The sequence below is a fragment of the Symphalangus syndactylus genome, chromosome 15 (genome assembly GCF_028878055.3).
Source record: "Symphalangus syndactylus isolate Jambi chromosome 15, NHGRI_mSymSyn1-v2.1_pri, whole genome shotgun sequence".
NCBI lineage: Eukaryota > Metazoa > Chordata > Mammalia > Primates > Hylobatidae > Symphalangus > Symphalangus syndactylus.
Genome location: NC_072437.2, coordinates 22,232,199 through 22,248,270, shown reverse-complemented (window position 1 = coordinate 22,248,270; position 16,072 = coordinate 22,232,199). Strand labels below are relative to the sequence as shown.

General features: G+C 46.7%; 1 protein-coding gene and 1 pseudogene across 3 annotated transcripts in view; both read right to left on the bottom strand.

The window, feature by feature from the left end:
* Positions 1–16,072, bottom strand: part of STK24 (serine/threonine kinase 24) — a 129,514-nt gene that overhangs the window by 97,543 nt on the left and 15,899 nt on the right. The window lies entirely within an intron of this gene.
* LOC129463817 (uncharacterized) lies at positions 398–7,980 on the bottom strand (annotated as a pseudogene).

Here is a 16,072-nt window from a genome sequence, read left to right as displayed (position 1 = left end):
GCTAAGAGAACAGGAATAACTTTTGATACATGAAATTGTTCAGTTTAAAAGACAGCGCACAGATGACCACTGCTGCAAAGGCTGGGTAGGGTGCTGGGGTCCACCTGATGCCTAGTGTCCACCCCCACTGTCCCCCAACCCCTGTTCACAAGAGACAGCTGCGAAAGGGCCGCTGGTACACAGCGTGGCACCTTCTCCCAAAGGCAGTGTTATCCCAGATGATCTGGTGAGCAGTTCAGGCAGATCTCAAATGGCCTGGCCCATCTCAGAAAGCCCTTACTTTCAAAAGCCTTCTATCTACCAACTCTTACAAAAACACACGAGTAATTCACTTTAAAAGCCTTTTTTATAATTTTGCTGTAAAAAAAAAAAAAAAAAAAAAAATGAAATCCCCAGACCTGTCAAAAGCTGAATCTATGCCAGAAGGAGACCAGATTTTGCCAAGAATATGGTGAACAGGGACTTCCTTCAGTCCCCTGGCCACAAGTGGCCTCACTCACCACCAGATGGGCTGCGTGTCCTTCCACCTGGTCTCGCAGTCAACCAACCCAGCTTATCCTCCACACATCGCCCACAACAGGCCTGAGCTCCAACCCTACAAATGCAGATGGGGCAGCCCCTATCACAGAAAGTCAAATTCCCATTTTTAACTTCCAGTGAGATGTCAAGAACCAAGCAATAGGCTCAGAAGAGCCAAGAAAATGGACTTTCATGACTAAAAAAAGGCCAGAACACATGAACTCCTTGTGTTTGTCATGTGGACTCTAGTTACTCACACCTGGATCTCTGAAGCCCTGAACATCTGTGCTCTCCCTTCCTTCCATATCTAATTGTTTTAAGGGGTAACTTTTATATTAAAATTTATATTAAAATTGTGGCCAGGCCCAGTGGCTCACACCTGTCAACCTAAGCACTTTGGGAGGCCAAGGTGGGAGAATCGTTTGAGGCCAGGAGTTACAGACCAGTCTGGGCAACATAATGAGACCTCATCTCCACCAAAAATTTAAACAATGAGCCAGGCACAGTGGCACATGCCTGTAGTCCCAGCTACTCTAGAGGCTGTGGCATGAGGACTGCTTGAGCCCACCAGTTCGAGGCTATAGTTAGCCATTACCGCACCACACACTCCAGCCTAAGCGACAGAAGGAGATCCTATTTCTTTAAAATATAATTAATGGGCCGGGCTTGGTGGCTCAGGCTTGTAATCCCAGCACTTTGGGAGGCCGAGGCGGGTGGATCACGAGGTCAGGAGATCAAGACCACGGTGAAACCCCGTCTCTACTAAAAACACAAAAAAATTAGCCGGGCATGGTGGCGGGCACCTGTAGTCCCAGCTACTCGGAGAGGCTGAGGCAGGAGAATGGCGTGAACCCAGGAGGCGGAGCTTGCAGTGAGCCGAGATCGCGCCACTGCACTCCAGCCTGGGTGACAGAGCGAGACTCCATCTCAAAAAAAAATAAATAAAAATAAAATAAAATAAAATTAATGATCAACTATGATAAAAAGTCAATAGGTTGTTTGCAGTGAGCTGGTTTTCCAGTATTTCTACTGAGACACCTTTTGTCCAGGATTCCTGTAATGACACACCATGGGCTGGGGAGGCAAGATTAGGAGTAAAATCAGTAGCTGTGAAATGGTTTTCTCTGCAAGGCTCCCAGTTGTATTCAGCCATCAATTTAGTAAACTTCTTCTTATTACCAACTCTTTGTGACCAAAGGAGCAAACTGAGAAAATACATGATGTACAAGCACCTTTCCTATACTTCCATATCACAGCCTCATTCACCTTCTCATCTCCAGTAAACCGATCCCACACTGTAGTCCCAATCCACACAGAGCAAACTACTGCTAAACCCTCATGGTAGATGAGGCTATTTATGCAGCTGGGCCACCAACCCCTTAAGAACTCAGAGAGACTCTAACTCCCTGCTCCAACAGCTAATCTACTGGAGGAGCTGACACCACATGAAGAGAAGAACGTGGAGTCTACGGCCAGGTGCATGTGGGTTCAAATCCACCTCCACCTCTTACGAGTTATTTGCCTCTCTAGGCCTTAGTTTACTCACCTGTAAAAAATACACAGAAATGCATACATATTATAGTTCCTGGGGCTAAAAATAAGACGTTTTCTTATTTTCCTAGGGCTAAAATAAGACAATTTTTTCTTATTTTCCTGGGGCAAAAATAAAGTTTTTTTTAAAACTGGACATAGTAAGTGCTCCCCTGTTCCCATTATGGTGTGACCTGCAGCCTCAGCTGTGTTGTCCTTTCTAAGCCACAACTGCCAATGCTACATAAAGAAGCAGCTGAATCACAAGTGACAGGCACACCCAGTAAATTCCAACTAAAGGCTGAGATAGGAAAATAAATCATCAAATGACAAAAAACTGTCTCATCTCAAGGGTTTACCCTCAAATCGCACAGCTGATGATGCGTACACTTCACTATTATTCTCCCTCGTGTCACATCTTTCTACATGAAAATAGAATAAATGGCTGGGCACGGTGGCTCACGCCTGTAATCCCAGCACTGTGGGAGGCCGAGGTGGGCTGATTACCTGAGGTCAGGAGTTCGAGACCACCCTGGCCAACATGGTGAAACCTTGTCTCTACTAAAATTACAAAAATTAGCCGGACATGGTGGCGGGCACCTGTAATCCCAGCTACTCGGGAGGCTGAGGCAGGAGAATCACTTGAACTTGAGAGGTGGAGGTTGCAGTGACCTAAGATCATGCCACTGCACTCCAGCCCAGGTGACAGAGTGAGACTCTGTCTCAAAAAAAAAAAAAAAAAAATAGAGTAAATGACTGGATCTACCATATGACCTTCAATACACATGTGGCTCTTCCAAGGTATGCCCTTTAGTAATAACAAATAAAGAAGACCCCAATCATTGCCCCAAGGTAGAACAACGGTCATGAGGCAGGGGCCTCCTGCAATTAGGCTGCTGCTAATACAAGCCCCAAAGGAGACATTATCCTGAGACCATGTAGATAACACATGCTGTGAAACACAACAATTTCAGTGAAGAGAATTCTTTTCTTCTGACCATTTGAAACATATGCAGCTAACCACCAGCAATGCTTGTGCAACTTCCTCCATTAGCCTAAATGCTTCTGTCTTAGTCAGCTTAGACTGTGCAACTTTTATAAACAACATCAATTCATTGTTTACAGTTCTGGAGGTTGGGAAGTCCAAGGTCAAGGCACTGGCAGATTCTGCGTGTACTGAGTGCCATTCATCACGGATGGCACCTCCTAGCTCTGTCCTCACATAGCAGAAGGGACAAAGAAGCTCCCTCAGACTTCTTTTGTAAGGGCACTGATATGGTTGGAGGTCCTCTTCAAATTGCACGATGAAATGCAATCCCCAGTGTTGGAGGTGGGGCCTGCTGGGAGGTGTTTAGATCATAGGAGTGGATCCCTCGCAGCTTGGTGCTGTCCTCGTAATAGTGAGTTCCAGCAAGATCTGGTTGTTTAGAAGTATGTGGCACCTTCCCTCTCTCTCCATTGCTCCCACTCTCGCCATGTGACTGCCTGTTCCCACTTCACCTTCGGCCATGAGTCAAAGCTCCCTGAGGCCTCCCCAGAAGCCAAAGAGAAGCCTGTACCATGCTTCCTGTACAGCCTGCAGAACCATAAGCCAACTAAACCTCTTTCCTTTATAAATTACTTTATAGCAACAGAAGAACAGCCTAAGATAGGCACTAATTCCATTCATGAAGGCAGAACCCTCATCAGCTAATCACCTCCTAAAGGCCCCACCTTGAAACACAATTGCACTAAGATTTACAACATGACTGTGGAGAGACATAAGCATTCAGACCACAGTAGCTACCTATTTCCTTCCCTCCTGACTATGCCTGGTGTAACCTCACAGAGTTAGGTGGTCTCACATCTCTTCAATGATCTTGACTTTTCCACAAGAATCTCACTTCCACAGGCGGGTCATCTGCAGCATACTACTAGCTCATTAATACACTTTATTTACAGTGGCTAAAGTTGGAACACTGCAGGTTTCCCTTTGATGACTCAATTCGATACTCCACAAAGATTTTCATCCTAGTTCATGAAATGTCATTAACACTATTAGTCATTTACAACTGAGGGAATTCTCTAGAAGCAGTAAAAACTTTCTTGTTTCTTCTTTTTCATTTTACATAGGAACAGGCCAAGCACAGTGGCTCATGCCCATAATCCCAGCACTTTGGGAGGTCAAGGTGGGAAGATCGCTTGAGCCCAGGAGTTTGAGACCAGCCTGAGCAACATAGGGGGACCCCGTCCCTGCAAAAAATAGTTGGGCAAGGTGGTGCACACCTGTAGTCCCTGCTACTTCGAAGCTGAGGCAGGAGGATCGCCTGCGCCTGGGAGGTAGAGGCTACAGTGAGCCACGATCACACCACTGCACTCCAGCCTGGGTGAGGAAGCAAGACCCTCTCTCCAAAAACAACAACAAAAAGAAATGGCCTCTTTCTTGTAGTTTTGTCTTCTCTCTAAAGACAAACCATCAGTAACCATCACTCAAGTCCAGTTGTGGTTTCTAATACATATACTGGTGTCCCATGAAAGCTCAGGGACACAGCATCCTTTTCCCAGCAGGGTAGAAGCCTAAAGCTCTGGGCTCAAAGGTAAAAAAATACTCATTTGCATGTTATTTTGCATAAACTCTCTTGTTTAGTTCCAGATGCCCAATTCTAAGTATGCAAAATAAAATGAAACCATTTATAAAGCTTACTGTTTCCAGTGTTTTCAATTCAATGCTTTAACAATAAAAGCAAAAAGAAAACCTTCTGAATCAATTTCTGAATTAAGTTCCTTAATCAACTTCTGAATTAAGTTGAAGATTAAGTTCAACTTAAAAAAAGAAATACATGCATATATATTGTGACCAGCCTATAAAAATCAAGACTTGGCCGGGCGTGGTGGCTCACACTTGTAATCCCAGCAGTTTGGGAGGCTGAAGCGGGTGGACCACGAGGTCAGGAGATCGAGACCATCCTGGCTAACATGGTGAAACCCCATCTCTACTAAAAATACAAAAAATTAGCTGGGCGTGGTGGTGGGCGCCTGTAGTCCCAGCTACTCGGGAGGCTGAGGCATGAACCCAGATGGCAGAGCTTGCAGTGAGCCGAGATCGCGCCACTGCACTCCAGCCTGGGCGACAGAGTGAGACTCTGTCTCAAAAAAATAAATAAATAAATAAATAAAATTCAAGACTTACCTACATTTCCCATTTCTCCTTGTCTTCTGTCCCTCAAGCAAAATCAGAAATAAGCTATGAGGCCACCAAGCCTTCTTCAAGGCTATTCTGAGTTATCTAATCCATTAAGGAGACTTGGAACCCCCGTCATACTTTCTCTTTTTTTTTTCTTAGCACTTTTATCCTACTCCAAACTAAATCTTTCTATCACGGCTTCTTTCCCATTATTTCATGTAGGAGGGAGGAAGGAAAAACCTAACCCTTCTCATCTGTGTCAGGCAACCCAAACTACAGTCCACTCTGTGAAGAGACCCACCTGCCTGGAATGCCCTCTACCCACTAGCACCTTCAGGAACTACTCAAATGCTGACTCCTCCAGGAAGGGTTCCTTTCTTTCACCCAGTTTGTGCCTGTCTCTGGTTACTATTAGCCTGGACTCCAATGCTTGCTGGAATGTCTGCCCGAAGCTGGCCTGTGAGTCCATTAAGGACAGCAGGTATAGCGTAGGCATCTTGCCCAGGCTCCACCATGGTGCATTAAACATAGCAGACATTCAATAAATCTTTGTTGAGAAATGAGCATCATGTCTCATCAGGAATATGAAAAGCACTTAAGTGCTGGCAGAAATTGGATCGCTTGAGGGGTCTTGGTTAGAGGTTCGTGACATTGCTGATGGAACTGCTGCTATAAGGAAGGAAAAAAAAAGTCAAATGGCCTTCGCAAGCCTTCTCTTCAGTTCTAAATGTACGATAGTGAACAATCCTTCGCAATTAAGGGAACCACAGAATCTTTCCTCTCCACATTAGTTACCCCGGGGAATAAAATCATACTTCTGTATTGTCTAATTTTTAAACAATTAGTCATGTATTGATTCTATATTTTGAATAAATTAAACTTCATAATAGCTTGATTTTTATTCAAAGGAATCTTTACATCAGTAGGGAGAGGCACTATGGGGTATTTTCCCCTCCCTACAGTGACCACCCACAGGGACAGGGATGATGGGAAGGGACGTAGACCCTGGACGCTGGGTACCAAATTGATCAGAAACATGGGAGAAGCTGTGGTCAGCAAGGTGGGGACAGGCCAGCTGGGGGCACAAGTGGCTATGGGACAGCAGAGAGGCAAACCAACTGCAGCTGAGCGGGACGAGGTCGTCTTCCACTCAACCCAGCTGGGAAAGGACTAAGGGAAATTTGAGGCAGAGAAAACAAAGCAGGAGGCCCTCCTTAGAGAAGGACACGTATTCAGCTTTTAAACCTGGCCTTGAAGTGAATGGGGGAACAGAGGACCAAAAAGAGCTGTGAGAACTGCCCATTAGAATCTGACCTTGTGGAGGTCCAGGGTGGCTACCGAGGGCGCCTCGAGAACCCCAAGGACAGGCAGCTTTCTGAGTGGCAGACCAGCCAGGGGGACCTAGGATCTGCTACTCCAGAGAAACTGCCTTCGGTCTAGTCAGAAACCGAGGCAGCCAACAAGGGGAAGATGGCATCTGCAGAAAACCACTTGAGTGGGGCCAAGAGGACACGTTTTCAGGATGCCCTCACTGATTTCCAGGCAGTGGAACTATCCTGTAGGACGCTCCAGTGGTGGATGCATGTCACTACACATTTGTCAAAACCCACTGAACGTACATCACCAAGAGTGAGCTCCAGTGTCAGCGATGGATTCGGGTGATGATGGCATGTCAACGCAGGCTCATCAGCTGTGACAAACGCACCACTCTGGCACAGGATGCTGACACCAGGGGAGGCCCCATGCGTGTTGGAGCCAAGGGGATGGGAAATCTCTGCACCTTACACTCAATTTTGTTGTGCTCCAAAACTGCTCTAAAAAAAAAAAAATAAATAAAGTTTATTTAAAAAATAATGACGGCCACCACAGTAGGCTAAGCTCCAGAGTCCCTGTGGGGTGCGTGAGAGCTGGATGGGCACTCGGCAACCCTGGGCCTTGCTGACGAAAGGGTGAAGGAGGTCCCCAGAAGCGGATGGGGCCAACGTCATCACATGCGTTCATGTGCAAACCTGCCGGTGGGGAGCACAAGCAGCAGTGCCCAGAGGCTTCGGGAGCTCCTCTGAGTTTTCTCAGAGGTGCTGGCAGAGGTGGAAGGCCACATCCGCCAAAGAGAAAGGAAAGGTGAAGATGCAGACAAGGTGGGCCAGGCCTGTCAGGAAGAGAAATGAAACCTACATCTCTCCCTCCAGGGAATGAAAAAGCAGCTAAAGGATTCCAGGCACCCAAGAAGCCTCCTTTGGCCTTTTTCCAGTTCTGTTCTGAGCATCACCCAAAATTCAAAGAAAACATCTCGGCCTATCTGTGGGTGACGCTGCACAGAGATTGGGAGGGATGGGAGAGACGACACTGCTGCAGATGCCCAGTAGCCTAGGAAAAGGAGGAGCAGCACGAGAAGGATCCTGCTGCAGGCTGGGCTGAAGGAATACCCGATGCAGGACAAAGGGAGTTTCTGAGGCTGAAAAAAAGCAAGAAAAAGGAGAAACATGAGGCTTGGCTTGGTGGCTCACGCCTGTAATCCCAGCACTTTAGGAGGCCAAAGTGGGCGGATCACCTGAGGTCAGGAATTTGAGACCAGCCTGGCCAACATGGTAAAACCTCACCTCTACTAAAAATACAAAAATTAGCCAGGTGTGGTGGCAGGTGCCTGTAATCTCAGCTACTCCAGAGGCTGAGGCAGGAGAATTGCTTGAACCCACGAGGCGGAGGTTGCAGTGAGCCGAGATCGCACCACTGCACTCCAGCCTGGCTGATGGGCGATGGAGCAAGACTCCGTCTCAAAAAAAAAAAAAAAAAGGAAGACGAGAAAGGGGAATGAAGATGATGATGAATTGGTTCTGGTGCGTTTTTTTTTTCTTGTCAATAAATCATTTAAGCCCCCTATATGCAACTTACTCCCTTTAAAGAAAAAAACTGAAATACAAGGCTGTGAAAAAATAACAACAAACGTCCTCATTATTCCAGGAAACCCCCCAAACAGTCCATACTTCCCAAAGACATTTAATACCTACTGCTCTTTACAGAACAGAACTTACTTTAAAAAACAGGACGTTTCACTTTAATTACTAAAATTACCTCTGACTAAAACAGCAACATCACAGGCGCTCCAATACAACCTGCCAGGTTGTACTCATGGTCATTCCAGACCTCCAGGTTATCTAAAACACTGCACCTCTCACAGATTAAAGCAACTAAAAGCAAATCACCTAGATAAAACTCCAAAATCCCTTTCCCGATTAAACCTGGCATTTTAGGCCGGCCGCCAGTGGCTCATCCTTGTAATCTGAGCACTATGGGAGCCAAGGTGGGAAGATTGCTTGAGGCCAAAAGGTGGAGAACAGCCTGAGCAAGGGTAAGACTCCCATTTCTACAAAAATAAAAAACAAACTAAAAACCTGGCATTTTAGAATGCTTAAGTCATTCAAATATTAAAGAAAATTGTTAGCCAGGCGCGGTGGCTCACACCTATAATCCCAGCACTTTCGGAGGCCAAGGCAGGCGGATCACCTGAGGTCAGGAGTTCGAGACTAGCTTGACCAACATGGTGAAACCCAGTCTGTATTAAAAATGCAAAAATTAGCCAGGCATGGTGGCACACACCTGTAATCTCAGCTACTCAGGAGGCTGAGGCACAAGAATCACTTGAACCAGGGAGATGGAGGTTGCAGTGAGCTGAGATAGTGCCACTGCACTCCAGCCTGGGAGGCAGAGCGAGACTCCGACTCAAAGAAAAAAAAAAAAAGAAAAATTGTTTAAGAACATGATCACCCAAAATATCCTAACACTGCTTTTATCTTTTCGTATTACACTTGGTCTAGTGTGTATCTTACAACCTAGCCTCCATCATAGCTGACTATAATCAGGACCTGCTCTTTACACAGTGAACGCTCAGCTCATGCCATCCCTTTTCCCCTCATGTATAACTGGCACAACATGCCCTGCCTTCCGGGCAGCACACACAACCCTATTGTTGGATGACCATGTTTAAAACTCACTCTCGGCCAGGCGCAGTGGCTCACGCCTGTAATCCCAGCTCTCTGGGAGGCAGACGCAGGCAGATCACGAGGTCAGGAGATCAAGACCATCCTGGCTAATACGGTGAAACCCCATCTCTACTAAAAATACAAAAAATTAGCCGGGCATGGTGGCAGGCGCCTGTAGTCCCAGCTACTCGGGAGGCTGAGGCAGGAGAATGGCGTGAACCCGGTAGGTGGAGCTTGCAGTGAGCCAAGATCACGCCACTGCACTCCAGCCTGGGCGACAGAGTGAGACTCCGTCTCAATAAAAAAAACCTCACTCTCAACAGAAAATTCCTGATTGGTTTTAACCAATTGAAAAACGTCCTACACATATCAGCCTCCCTGTCTTTTTTTTTTTTTTTTTTGAGACGGAGTCTCTCTCAGTCACCCAGGCTGGAGTGCAGTGGCGCGATCTCCACTCACTGCAAGCTCCGCCTCCCGGGTTCCCGCCATTCTCCTGCCTCAGCCTCTCGAGTAGCTGGGACTACAGGCGCCCACCACTATGCCCAGTTAATTTTTTTTGTATTTTTAGTAGGGATGGGGTTTCACCATGTTAGCCAGGATGGTCTCGATCTCCTGACCTCGTGATCCACCCCCCTCAGTCTCCCAAAGTGCTGGGATTACAGGCGTGAGACACCTTGCGAGCTATCAGCCTCCCTGTCTTATGTAAATGTCTTCCTTTCTCTAGATAAGGTCTTTTATCAGCATATTCCTGACGATGTGCCAGGATAAGAAATTCAAGAAATTCGGTCCCATACTCAGGACCCACTTCAGGAAGAACTCTATCTTTCCCGACTTCTCCTCCTTCCCCGGAGAAATGTCAGTCGCATGGCCTGGATTTCCCAGCAGGGCTGGCAGGGGGCATGGATTGGCCAGAGCCCCACTCCTCTTGCCACAGAGATCAGTCCAGGGTTAAGGACTATGCTAGGACCCTCAGCACTTGCCTAAGAACTTGCGCTAGAGCCACTGAAAAAGAGGTGCTCTTTGTTCCCCAGGATCACATCATTAAGGCTGGGTGCTGCGGGCAGCCGTCTTTATCATCGGCTGGGGCACACCTGCCTAAGAAGTAAGCCCTCGCGTTCCACTGCACTGGAAGTCAAGCCCACTGCAGGCAGCCCTTTCAGTGCAGTGAGCAGATCAATCTCCCCTTTTTCTTTTGGCTTAAACTAGTTGAGGTTGTTGTTCTTTTGCCTACAATTGAAAAAAAAACAAACACTGTAACACAATGAGTATGTGCCCCAATGGTGAGTATCAACACCAGCCAGGATCATGCCAGCCACCCTGGGCCACACCAAACCAGGGGTGGTAAAAGCAGCACCACTGGAAGCCCAGAATCACCCACCTGGGTTAAAATGAAAGTCTGCTGGGTTTAACTCACCTAGAGGCTTCTACCTGATTTTTGCAGGTGCAACCAAGACCGAGGCTGTTTAAACAGCCTTAAATTCTGCTATGCAACTCACTGGAAAACCACTTTAGGACCCACTTCGGAAGTGACCGCCACTAAACTAGACAAGAGATGTAGGGTCAAAATGATGCATATATTAGGTATGTGGAGCTCAGGCACATGATTTGTCTAATAAATTTGTTAAAAGAAACTCCTGTCATCTAAGAAATTACAAGCTACTCTTGACTTACGACCAGCTGACACACTGTTCCCACTGGTGATCAGCCACCCACAGCACCTCGCACCCCATCCATCCACCTGGGCCAATGCTGCTGCCGTGTGGACACTCTGGGGCTCACATTCAGACCAGAACCTGCTTTGCCTAGCAGGTAAAGCAAGGTGGAGTAGCCAAGTGTGATGAAGTCTGGGCTCTGAAACACGGGCTACTCCCTCTTCAATCACCCTCTGTATAGTGATCACAGCCGTCCCATGTTGCTAGCACAAATGACCTAATTAATCAGTCACCAGCCTCAGTCCCTAGCCTGAACTCTTCCACCAGCTCCAGACCCATATTTCTAACTGCCAGTTCATTTCCTCCACCCACAATCCACTCATCTGAAACACAATTCCTTATCTACACAGGATCTTGATCTTCCATCAGCCCCATGGACTTGGGTGTGTGGGTGTGTTCGTTCGCCCCAGGGCACCTCCCTCCCTCCATCGCCATCATCACTGAAGCCTGCCCCCCTCGCCCCCACAGCTCCCTCCCTCGAAACCCTCCTCCTCCCCACCCACTGGTGGCACAGTTCTATCTGGCATCAGCTTTTACCTGGGCAAATGCAATGGTCTCCTGGCTGGGGGACCAGCCTCCTTCCTTTCCAGTCTAACCACCAAACTGTCAACGCCCAAAATGCGTCTCATTCTGCCAATTCAAATTTCCCAGAAATGTCACATCACCTAATAGGCTAAAGCCCAAACCACTCAGCATGGTCCCATGGGTGACAGTGACAAGGTAGTCTGGGAGCAGGTATTTTAGAACCAGATATGATCTGGTCCTGGACTACCTTCTTCAACATATGTGTCTTGTTCTCCCTTCCTTTCCCCTTAAGTCCAGCAGAATTGGATTCCTTGTATTTTTCCAAACACTCTGTGCTATTTAAAGACACCATGCTTTTGAACATTCTAATCTGTCTGGATGCCCTCTGCCTTTAAAAAAAATTCTTCTAGAACAGAGCTCAGCCGTTGTTTCCTTTATTAATCTTCAGCCAGCTACGTCTAGATATTTAATTACCCCCTCCTCTGCGCTACTTCTGAGCCTTATACTTCCATAAATGCATTTTTTCCCACTAAAATGTATGCGACACATGTGCCTCTGCTACTGGGCCATAAGCTCCTTGAAGACGTAGCTGTTAGTCATCTAATCCCAATGCCAGCACTGCACCAGACGTATGACAGATCCCCTCTTCAACTCTAAACACCATCTCCTATGCCTTATAGTGGCTGATATACTACCTATTAGATATCTATTCAGATCAACACACATCTTTCTTCCCATAATTAAGAAGGCCTACCGGTTTTAGGAACTATTAGGAATACTTTCCCAGCATCCAGATGAGCAATTTCGACAGGAGGAATCCTGTTTTCATGGGAACTACTGAACCCACTACAGGGGGTGCAGCAAAGAGGAATGCAGTAAACACCAGAGTGGTACAACACCAGGAGGGCACTACAATGAAGAAGGGGGTACTGCAGGGCACAGCCAGGCCTGGCACAGACCCAAAGACCAACCTGAACTAACCCAGAAACCTGCACCCAGAAACACAAAGAAAACTCCTCCTCCTCCTCCAACTCTCTTATGCCAACTAGCTTCCTGCCTTCAGAACCAGGAACTTAACTCTCACATAGAACCGGGATCTTAACTCTCACATAGAACCGGGAACTTAACTCTCACATAGAACCGGGAACTTAACTCTCACATAGAACCGGGAACTTAACTCTCACATAGAACCGGGAACTTAACTCTCGCATAGAACCGGGAACTTAACTCTCACATAGAACCGGGAACTTAACTCTCACATAGAACCGGGAACTTAACTCTCGCATAGAACCGGGAACTTAACTCTCACATAGATTACAGTTTACATAGGCTTTGGAGTAAAAGGCTTGTCTAGCCTAGCCTCACAACTTAACTGCTATTTCCAAACTCCTTTCTATACAAAAATATGCAGGCGACTAACCAACAAACTTATGAGTGAAATTGGGAATGTATTTGGAAACAGTCCACATATTTTAAACTTTATTTCTTACAATTGAAAAACTGTGCTTCTTTTTGCATCAAACAACAGTGACCACAGAAGTAAATTACAATAAAATATTAATATATCCCTAGGCTGGGGGTGATGGCTCACATCTGTAATCCCAGCACTTTAGGAGGCTGAGGCAGGCGGATCACCTGAGGTTGGGGGTTCCAGACCAGCCTGACCAACGTGGAGAAACCCTGTCTCTACTAAAAAAAAAAAAAAAAAGTACAAAATTAGCCAGGCATGGAGGCACAGGCCTGTAATCCTAGCTACTCAGGAGCCTGAGGGCAGAACAATCTCTTGAACTCAGGAGGTGGAGGTTGCACCACTGCACTCCAGACTGGGCAACAGGAGCGAAATTCCGTCTCAAAAAAAAAAAAGAAAAATGCATATTAATATATCCCTGATATGGTTTGGCTGTGTCCCCACCCAAACCTCATCCTGAATTGTAGCTCCCATAATCCCCACGTGTTGTGGGAGGGACCCAGTGGGAGGTAACCGAACCACGGGAGGGTTTTTCCCGTGCTGTTCGCATGACAGTAAGTCTCACGAGATCTGATGGTTTTATAGAGGGCAGTTCCCCTGCGTATGTTCTCTTGCCTGCCAACATGAGATGTGACTTTGCTCCTCTTTCGCCTTCCACCATGTGAGGCCTCCCCAGCCATGTGGAACTATGAGTCCATTAAATCTTTTTTATCAATTACCCAGTCTCAGGTATTTCTTCATAGCAGTATGAAAATGGACTCATACGATCCCTTCCTAGTTTTTGACATGCTATTAAATGGCCACAAAGTCTACAATTACGTACCATTTTTCCTAAAATAGCAAAGATCTTTACAACAAAGCCTGACAACACTCCCTCTTTTTCTTGAAGTGTACTTCTATCCAAATAGTTTCCATTTCTCACAAAAGTTAAATCACTAAAGACAACCAATCATACCAGAAAGAAAAATTTGAAAATCTGAACAAAGAGAAAAAGCAAATGAGTTCCAGCAAAATTCAGGAGCACTAACTTCTCATATCTCGTATCACTGAAAGGAAAAAAAAAAAAAAAAAAAGCCAGGCACTGTGGCATGCACCTGTAGTCCCCACTTTTGCAGCCACTCGAGGCTGAGGCAGGAGAATCACTTGACCCAGGAGTTCAAGTCCAGACTAGGCAACATAGTGAACTCCCATCTCTTAAAAAACAGTAATAATAGAAGGGTAGTAGTAAAGGTCCATGTCCCTTATCCAAAGTTTCAAAATCCAAAGTCTCCGAAAACCAACAGTTTTTCCAACTCCTCTGGGACCTAAACTGATCTGACACCAGTTGGCAGCAAACCCTGAAATGATGTGCAGCTACTCACAGTCTCAGTGCCAACAGGCAGACACCTCCCTCGACGCTCCAGTCCTCGTGGGGCACTGGGCACAGCCAAGCATCCACTCAACGCTATTCAACGCTATGGCTCAATATTGCCCCTGACCCACTTATGCACCTTGTACAGGATGAAAACTTTATACAAGGAACGTATTATTTCAATGACTACTGCCCTGCCATTCAAAATGCATACAGTATGATTCTGCTGAAAAGCAGACTGGTCCTATTTTGGGGTGAATGTTCATTCAGAGCGGTAATTTCAAGTCATAATATTGGCACTTATCCTGCAAATCTCCTTCTCATCTGAAACTTTTAACTAAATCAACAGGTTGAAAAGAAACACAAGATATAACAGCTATTTTAAACCAGACTATTTACCATATATTTATAAAAGATTCATCTAAAGGACAATCAAAAACATAATTCTGGCCAGGCGCGGTGGCTCACACCTGTCATCCTAGCACTTTGGAAAGCCAACGCGGGTGGATCATTTGAGGTCAGGAGTTCGAGACCAGCCTAACCAACATGGTGAAACCCCGCCTCTACTAAAAATACAAAAAAATTAGGTGGGCATGGTGGCACATGCCTGTAGTCCCTGCTACTCGGGAGGCTGAGGCAGGAAAACTGCTTGAACCCGGGAGACAGAGGTTGCAGTGAGCCGAGATCGCGCCACTGCACTCCAGCCTGGGAGACAGGGCAAGACTCCGTCTCAAAAAAAAAAAAAAAAAACACACACATAATTCAGTCAGGCAGAATTCTAGCTGTTTGTCCTCCTCAGGCTCCCACAGCCACTTCAAAGTTAGCCAGAGCCTAGACACAGCCAGGGGAGTGGTTCTGCTGTCTTGAGTGAATGCTTACTCACACTCTCACAGAGTATATGTGTGGGCCCAGTCTGCAGGTGGTGACCCCTGTTTCGAATACAACTGGGCAAGGGATAAGGTGCCCGGCAGGAGTGTAACACCACAGTGTGGGTATTCTCACTTAGCAACCTAGGCAAAGCAATTAACTACATAAAACTCGTTAAATAACACACTGCTTTCCAACAGCACTGCCGGGGTGAGAGGAGAGTCATTTTTTCTTTCTCCAAAGGCAAAAGAAAGCAGCAAGGAGGTCGGGCACGGTGGCTCATGCCTGTAATCCCAACACTTTGGGAGGCCAAGGCAGGCAGATCACTTGAGGTCGGAAGTTCAAGACCAGCCTGGCCAACATGGTGAAACTCCCTCTCTACCAAAAATACAAACATTAGCCGGACATGATGGCACACACCTGTAATCCTGGCTACTGGGGAGGCTGAGGCACGAGAATCACTTGAAGCCAGGAGGCAGAGGTTGCAATGAGCCAAGATCACATCACTGTACTCCAGCGAGGGCAACAGAGTGAGACTCTGTCTCAAAAAAAAAAAAAAAAAAAGAAAGACAGAAAGCAGCAAGGTTATTCTTTCTAACCAGCAGAGCCAAACAAGTATGTATCTCTGGCTGGTACTCCTCTGTCCTAAAGATGGGGTAGGGCTGGCCGGGTGCAGTGGCTCATGCCTGTAATCCTAGCACTTTGGGGGAGGCGGGCAGATCACCTGAGGTCAAGAGTTCAAGACCAACCAGCCCGGCCAACATGCTGAAACCCCATCTCTACTAAAAATACAAAAGTTAGCCGGGTGTGGTGGCGCGTGCCTGTAATCCCAGCTGCTCCAGAGGCTGAGGCATGAGAATCGCTTGAACCCGGGAGGTAGAGGTTGCAGTGAGCCGAGATCACACCATTGCACTCCAGCCTGGGTCGACAGAGTGAGACTCCATCTCAAAAAAAAAA